Below are 8,460 nucleotides of genomic sequence, written 5' to 3' on the forward strand. Positions count from 1 at the left end.
AAACTTTCTGCTCCTCAGAATATTGCATCTCCATCCATGTCTTAAAAAAAAACAAAACAAAAAAACAAACAAACAAAACCCCCCTGAATGTTTCTGTTCTCTTCAAAAAAAAAAAAAAAAGAAGGTAGGGGGTCCGTGTGTTTAGAAAATGAATGGCCAGAGCACAAATGCCCATGTGCTGTTCTGAAATGTTTGCCTTACACCCTGTTTATACCATAGAATCATAGCATAGTTTGGGTTGGAAGGAACCTTTAGAGGTCATCTCGTCACACCCCCCTGCAAGGAGCAGAGGCATCTTCAACTGGGTCAGCTTTCTCAGAGCCCTGTCCAACCCGACCTTGAATGATTCCAGGGATGGGGTATCTACCACCTCTCTGGACAACCTATACCAGTGTCTCACCACCCTCATTGTAAAAAATTTCTTCCTTATATCCAGTCTAAATCTACCCTCTTAATATTAAAACCATTACCCCTTCTCCTATCGCAACAGGCCCTGCAAAAAGTTTGTCCCCATCTTTCTTATAAGCTTCCTTTAAGTACTGAAAGGCTGCAGTAAGGTCTTCCTGCAGCCTTCTCTTCTCCAGGCTGAACAACCCCAGCTCTTGCGCTCTATGGAAAGCATCCTTAAAGATCTGCCGGCTCTGTTCTGCTCCCTTCTCCCTGAGGGCAGTTTCCCAGGGGGTCCTGACTAACTTCTTGAAGAGCTGGAAGTTTGTTTTCCTAAAATTCAGGGTCCTGACTTTACTCCTCACCTGACCCATATCCCTCAGGACTGCGAACTCCACCAGTGCATGATCACTGCAGCCCAGGCTGCCTCCAATCCTGATGTCACCAATTAGCTAACTTGCATTGGTGACCATTACCGCATCCGCTCAGGTAGGGCTGTCTATTACCTGGCTTAAGAACTCATCCTCAATGCCTTCCAGGAGTCTCCTGGATTGCCTACAGCTTGCTGTGCTACTTTTCCAGCAGATGTTGGGGTGCTTGAAGTCCCGGCAGCAGGACAAGAGCCTGTGAATGCGATGCCTCCTGTAGCTGGAGTAAGGCGGCTTTGTCAGTAGGCTCCCCTTGACCAGACACCAACCACAAGGTTCCGTTTTTTGCCTTGGTCTCTGCTTTTCCCCATAAGCTTTCAACCTGCTCATGGCTATTCTTCAGAGACAGCTCTTCACATGTTCTATTGATTTCTTGATGTAGAGGGCAATGCCTCCACCCCTCCTTCCTTGCCTGTCCCTTCTGAACAGCCTGTAGCCATCAATAGCCACACTCCAGTCATGGGATTCTTCCCACCAGGTTTCAGTAATGGCAACATCTGAAACAACTCTGATGATAACTGATATCTGTATGGAGAGAGGCATGTTGGATGTGAAAAACAAAACTGGTGACTGTCTGTGGGGCACGCCTTACAATCAACCACCAGGAGCCAGCACACTTTAAAATAACACAGCTGTTGTCATTCATTCCTCAGGCCAATGCTGTGTTTTCACACTGTCCTGGTTTTAATACATGTTGATTCACACTCTTTTTTTTTTTAACGTGGTGCGGTCCTCTGGTGTAGACAGGGCCGAAGTAATATGTGGTGGAATTTAGAAATGTTCCCGTATGGAGAATAGGCTTTGCCAAGAACAGGAAACCTCATCCTCTTTCATCTTCTCTCCCATGTTTTTTGTTGAAAGGTTTTCCTGCATGTTCTCATATGCAGTTCATGTCAAGTCACTTCTCTCTCTCAAGAGAAGAGGGAAAATATTAGTATTAAGCAAGAGAAGATAAAAGTAATGTTCCCTGAGACATTACCTAGGAAAGATTAAAAAGTATTAGCCTCACTTTTTGTTGATAAGCGGATATAAAGTAGATACAGTCAGTTAAGCCTCTTGCAAAAATGCATTTGATGTCTCCGCTTTTTAAAATTCATTTTCAGTGCTTTTAGATTGCCTTAGGCTGCTGTAATTTCCTCCTGTGCCGAGGCTGATTAGGACAGCAAAGTGAAATTCTGCTTTCCTCCTTCCCGGGCACACCATGTCCTCCCTCATCCTCAGCCTGCCTCTTCCAGAGGGGAGGGAGGTGGTGGGCAGAAACCCAGCCCCAGCCCTCTCCTCCCAGCCCAGAGCTCTGCCCCTTCCCCAAGTCGTACCCAAAGCCTGTTTGTCTCCTCTTTGTTCATGAGCAGAATAGAAGAATCATCTGTTGTTTCCCTCCTGTGCACCAGACACCATCAGGGAGGTGAGTGTATTACAGGGAAAGAAGGAATGGTTTTCGGTTTTTGCTTTGTTTTTTTTCCCCTTGGTGCTTAGAGGCAAGGAAGGGGTCACCTGCTGGAAATGCTGGAGCTGTGTTTGTAGGGTTGTATCTTCTAACATTCACTGCGGAGTTTGTAGAAAAATGAACTCTAACAGTGCTTTGCTGACAACTTTGTTGTTTCTCCTGTCTGGAAGCATCACAATGATAAAAATAATGTTTGTGATCTATCATTTGCCACAATGAGCACAGAGCGTGGAGTTGCATTTTCACGTGCTTTCCCCCAAAGAGTTTCATACATATATTTTTGCCTTTGAAATGGGACTAGGAAGCATGACTGATTCACTCCATTGGATTTCTAAATTTTGTTTGGTGAGATCAATGTAGTTTAGGGAAAAGAAACTCTACAGCTGAATATAAAACGTAGCTGTCTTCGCTTACTGCCTCCCTCCAGCAATCACTGCCCCTAGCAAACACAGCCTGAGCAGTAACGAAGCATAGCACCGTGGGATCCCTGCTCCTATAGCTATGACTATAGGACTCTATGACTATAGTTACTTGCACAGCTTGTTCCTTACAAATGGTGTTATCTCTGGTGGCTGCTAGGATGGCTTGGCATCTAGGCCACTGGTCCAAGATGCTAGTGTTGCAATATTTTTTCTGTTAAAAACCAAAAATGTTTCCCGTGGGTCTCAGGGTGGTCTAACCCTATCAGCCCTGGGGGCCATGTCCCAGTTTGGAGGTTTCCTGACAGGTACAGATGTAGATCCCAGCTGTGCTGCTCCATGCGTGTCCCACCTCCTGACTCCCTTTCCTAGGGACAAGTGGCAGTGACAGCAGCTTTGGCAGTGGGGTGTCAACATTTGGAAAAGTGCCCAAGCTGTTTGGGCTCTTTGCTTCCTGATGATCCATTCCCTCTCCCCTCTGGGAAAGGGGCAGTAGGCCAAACGAAACACGTGCTAAATCCAGCCAGGCCACCGCTTTAGCCTGTGCTGCCAAACTTGGCTGGGGAGGTAGGTTCCTTGCAGAGCTCCACCAGGCAGCTGGGAGTGACAGTCTGTGGCCACGAAATTCCCAAAGTGCTGCTGATGGGCACCATGTTGGACTTGCACCGTTTCTTCTGGAGCAACATCTCTCCTGGGCTCCAGGACTGAAATCCTGGAGCCTTTGACTTCTGGCTCCAGTGAAACCCCAAGGCACAACTGGCCAAGGCTCTCTAATAGCACAGCTTCCACTCAAAAAGCCCAGCCCAATCTCCCTTGTCATTAAAAATGTGAGATCTTTACGCCAAACCTAGCGTGCTCCACAACTTAACCATCTACTTTGCATGATGGACATTAAGCTAGAAAAATAAAGGTTATGCACATTCCCGAGGAAATAAATTCTGGGAAGCTAAGTTTGCAGCTCTTATTTCACATTCTTTTCTTCTTGTTTTAAATGAAGCATCAAGACAGCAATGCTGTGAGTTGCACTGTGTGTGTGGCGACCCTCGCGGCTGCATCCCAGAATGGGAGGAGGAGAGGAAGTGCTGCTTGTATACGCTCTGCTCTGAAGCCGCCTTTGCCTTGCCAAAATCTCTTCATTGGCATTTTCTCCATATCTGGCTCATTGGGGCCATGCATTTGTTTTCCATTAGTTGCCTCAGTTAATATAATGAGTTTCTGTCTTGTTATTCTTAAATACTGCATTTTAAATGAAAAAATAACACGCTCCTTCAATGGTCTGATAAATTGTTGGAAGATGATTTGCTCTCTTTGCCTCATGCTCTTATTTTCACTCATTTTCCTTCTTTTTTTTCTTTGTTTCATTCCTTTTCTTTGAGCCAGCCTTGCTCACCCACACGCCAAGTTTAATGTGTTTTCGTGTATGTTGTGCTGCACACAGAAACTCCCACAGCGAGCCCAAGCCTGCCATGTGTGCTCTTGGGGAGAGCCCAGCTGACCCGTGCGCTGGGAACAGGACGCTGGAGGCACCAGGGACAAGGTGATGATCGGTAAAAAGTGGAAGGTGTGGTTAAGAAGCAGTATTACCATTTTTTTAAATACCTGTCTCGGCTGGTTGCCTGACTCACTTTCCACCTCTCTCTATGCTTTCCACATCTGTTCTGGGGTTTTGGTCCTTTAACAGAAGGAAGTAGAAACAAAAAAATAAAAAAAGAGTGCACAAGAATTGTATTGAGTATTGAGAAATAATGCCGAAGTGAGGTTTTTCATGTGCTCTTTGTGTCCTATAAACCCACCACAGAAGTAGGACCGTAGGATCAAGCCTTCCAAATTTCATACTATAAAGCTTCCTCTATCAAGCCCTTCATTTTTCCTCTTTTCCCCGTTGCAGAGATTTAAGCCAACAGATAAGTCTTGCCTCATAGCCCAAAGGTCAATAAATCCACCCATCATACACCTGCGGGGAAATTAAAAAGTTACATTTTCCTCATGGCTGCATTTTCTAAAATGTCTTTTCTCTGCCAGTACTTTTGGTCATAAGCCCTTTGCAGCAAATTCTGCAGTCATGTTTGGGCCTTGAAGCTGCGCTAGTAATAACGGGGGAGTTGATTTCTACCATACTGAGCGGTTTCATTTTTCAAAGTATATTCAGTTACACTCCGTTAATATTAATTGAGGTGAGGAGGACAGAGTGGATAAGCTAGGCGTGTTGGGGTGGGATGTTTTCATTCCTTTTAAAACCTTCGAACAGCATTAATGTACTGCTGCTTGCTTTCATGTCCTTCCCCAGCTCAGAAAGCGATGAACCGAGGGATCAGTATTTGTTCTGTCTAAACACCTGTTCAAAATTCCGGTTTGAACCATCTTCTCATTTTTATGCCTTTGCCTTCTCTCTGTGTTTCTTCAAAGAGGGAAAAATCCCCAGGCTGAGGTATTAGCCCAGGCGTTTTGTCTTTCTAACAGAGAGGTCAAAAAATGTGAAGCGGCTTCTGAACCTAGGTATACAAAAACTCCCCACATCGAACAGCTGCTTTAGATCTAGGTTTTGAAGAGGGAATTGCATCTCCCAGCACTCTGGGGAGGCTTTTTAATACCTGAACTGATGTGCAGCGGGAAAGCCAGGCACAAGTTCACAGAGGAGTAATTTAGTAGGAAATCAAAGTCTCCCAAGAGAGAATCTTAGTGCTCTTTCTCCTTCCCCAAAAGACACTTACTTTTCCAATGATCTCCCCATCTCGGGGAGTTGCTCACCTGTTATCTGCAGCAGTTTGATGTCCTTGGATATCCCATGTTGCTGCTCATGACTTGGGTGCACAGGAGAATGGGCTGCAGTCCCTGGGCCAGCACCCCTGTACCTGCCGGGCCACGGTGCCCCGGCCATGGGCAGCTTTTGGCAGGAGCCTGCCTATGTCCCAGCCTGTTGGAATTCACCACCTGGTTTATTAGTAAAAATTGAAGTAGTTAAGGTTAACTGACGGGAATGTGAACTAGAGCGGATGAAACGCTGGCCTGGGTCTCGACCTGCGGCTGCAGGGCAGCAACCCGTGCCGGGGAGCAGCGGGGAGAGGGGAGTCCTGTGCCGCTGCTGGGATGGTGAGGCATCATCCTCTCTGAACATCTGCCCCCTCTTAATCTCTCCCTGGTGCTCAGGTAATTGCCCTTGTACTTGTTGAGAGGAGTTTCAATACCTTTCCCTGTCCTTAACCTTTCCGCTTTACAGTTTATTCCTTGCTTACGATTGACTGTGTTTGGACACGGAGACACATGTGAGTGGAAAACCAAAGGACGGGTCCCAGGCTGTGGCGTTACATGCTATTAACAGCAGGGCTAGCAGCCAGCAAGTTCACTTGGTTATGCCAAACCCAGATTAGACAGTACAAACCCTGACAATTTGGTATTATTTTCTGAAGAATCTATTCCAAGTCTATTTTCTAGTAGGGAGAGAAGACAGTGTTCTGGGGGAAAGGAATAACTTGCCTTAGCTGTTGAGCAAATACAGAGCATCTGCCTAATATGCACTATGTATATCCAAGGAAATGCAGGCAAAAAAGGTTTATTTTGGAACTTAGTGGATGAAATCCTGTCCCGTTAGAGTAAATGGGAGATTTGCCATTGACTTCAGTGAGGCCAGCGTTTCACCCAATACTTTTTACATATGTTTTTATATGTTATGATAATTCATGAATGAACTAAAGCAATCCCTGTGGAGAATATCTGAGGATTGTTCTTCTCTACCTTGGGGGGAGCAATATTCATTTGTTGCTTACTATATTGGGGTCCTTGGATAGGAATATGGATGGAAGAGCCTTTACTGCATTCATGAAGCATACTTTATCTTGTATCTCTCTTTTGTATAGTCCATCAACAGCAGCGTCACAGAGGTTAGCTGAGAAAGGAGCACAAATGGGAAGAAAACGCCTGAAACTGGATCTGAAGGGGGCTGGGGTGATGTTGTCTGGAGGGGGGTTGTAACCTGAGGAGAAAGGAAAGAGACTCTCTTGCCCTTTGAGCGTGTCTGTCTTAGGTTGTTCCAAGTGTACAATCCAAAGGCCTGGTTGGGTTTCCAGTCTCATTCTGGCTGGATTTCTAAATGCTCAGGACAGTGTTAGTAGCCAGGACAACCTCTTTTTTTTGTTGTTTTGTTTTGTTTCTGCTCATTGCCTGGCCAGGAGAGATTCTGACAAATCCTTCTGGAGACAGACCTAGTTGTTTCATCCAGGCCTTTGCCTCCCAACAGCAGGTTCGTTCAACATGTTCCTTACAAAGATGCATCTTCCATTTGATCAGAAACTGATAGCCATGGAGATTATGAGCTGGTTTTATCCCCTTGTGAGTGCATAGTGCCTGTGCTCCCCAGTCTGCTTTGGCCGCCTCTTGCCTTGATTTCAACATGTTAGTGTTGGCCCGGGGAGCTCCAGCAATCCGAGGGAGCTTGTCCTTTCCTGGCCCAGCTACCAGTTAGTGCTGGCCCTCGGCCTGGAAGGCTGCTAATGTGAGAGAGAAAAGGGGTAGCTGGAGAGCCATTTTCTGTTCAAGATCTTTGACTTGGAAACTTGCTTTCTCTTCTTGGTCACCACATCTTGAGTGGGGCGAATAAGTGGTTTGGAGCTTAGGGAAGGAGAGAAAGAGGATGAAGCTAATACCATGATATTTTCTGTTGCAAGACTGTTCCTAGCAGGCAACTGGGGGAACTCTCCGTTACTATAACTGCAATCGGTTTAAATATTTGGTGGAGTAAGAAGTGGCCACCCAGAGAAAATAAAACCATAGCTAATATAAAGCCTATGTAAATCAGATCGTGAGAAGGCATTACGAACAACTGGTGGGAGAAAAATGTTGGTGACGCTGTTGGCTGCAGAGTGCAGAAGTCCCAGGCCTTGGCTGACAAATCCGCCTTGCCCAGCTCCAGGGTGGAAGCAGCAGCGCTGTTGGGGTGGTATTGTGTGCAGGTAAATAAGCTTGGTTCTTCAGAGCAACTTTGGGGTGTCTTGCATGCCTGTGGTATGACTAATTCCCAGCCATGATGATTTACTTCCATGTAATTCAGAGCTGTCTATGTTTCCAAATGGATCCTACAGTTATGACTACACTACAGTTACGACTATGGCTGTTATTTGTGCAATTTAAAAGGTATATTGTAAATTAATAAGAAGATTTAATTGCTCATTGCAAAAGACTTGCATCTGTTTAGCAGCCTAACAGTGTGCAATTCTGAGCAGTCCGGATTTTTCATTTCCCTGGTACACTATTGAGTCCTGACTTCTAGATGGTACTTCTGCTATAGCTCTGTCAGGCAATTAATCTGGGCAATAACGGCATGAAATTGTTGCAGTAAATAAAGCATTTCAGATAAGTGCTTTAGTGCTCAAGCAAAAAAGCCCATGGGGATATTTCAACTCGTTCTGATTTCCTTTAAAGATTATCTTGGCCACAAAGTACTATTATTTGTCCTTGCAATATGAATTTTTGCTGGGAAGCTTTAACGCAAATTCTCTTATATCATATTGTCTTACAATAAATTGTCATGGTTTGGCTGATGTTCTGGTTTAAGTCTGCTCTAAAACAGAAGGAAGGAAAGTAGCCTAAAATAGCAATTAGAAGAGAAATTTGAGGGTCATTAATTATTTTCTATTTCTGTCACTACTTTAGGTCTCAACTCAGAATGCCTTGAAGTCACAGGAAATCTTTTATTTATTTCAGTAGATTTTGGATCAGGTGCATTCAGTCAGACCTTGGACAAGTCAGGTGTCTTCCGTGCTTGGGAATGAAATGCGCTTACCCT

The sequence above is a fragment of the Egretta garzetta genome, unplaced genomic scaffold, assembly GCF_000687185.1.
Source record: "Egretta garzetta isolate BGI_Z169 unplaced genomic scaffold, ASM68718v1 scaffold114, whole genome shotgun sequence".
In the NCBI taxonomy this organism is placed as follows: domain Eukaryota; kingdom Metazoa; phylum Chordata; class Aves; order Pelecaniformes; family Ardeidae; genus Egretta; species Egretta garzetta.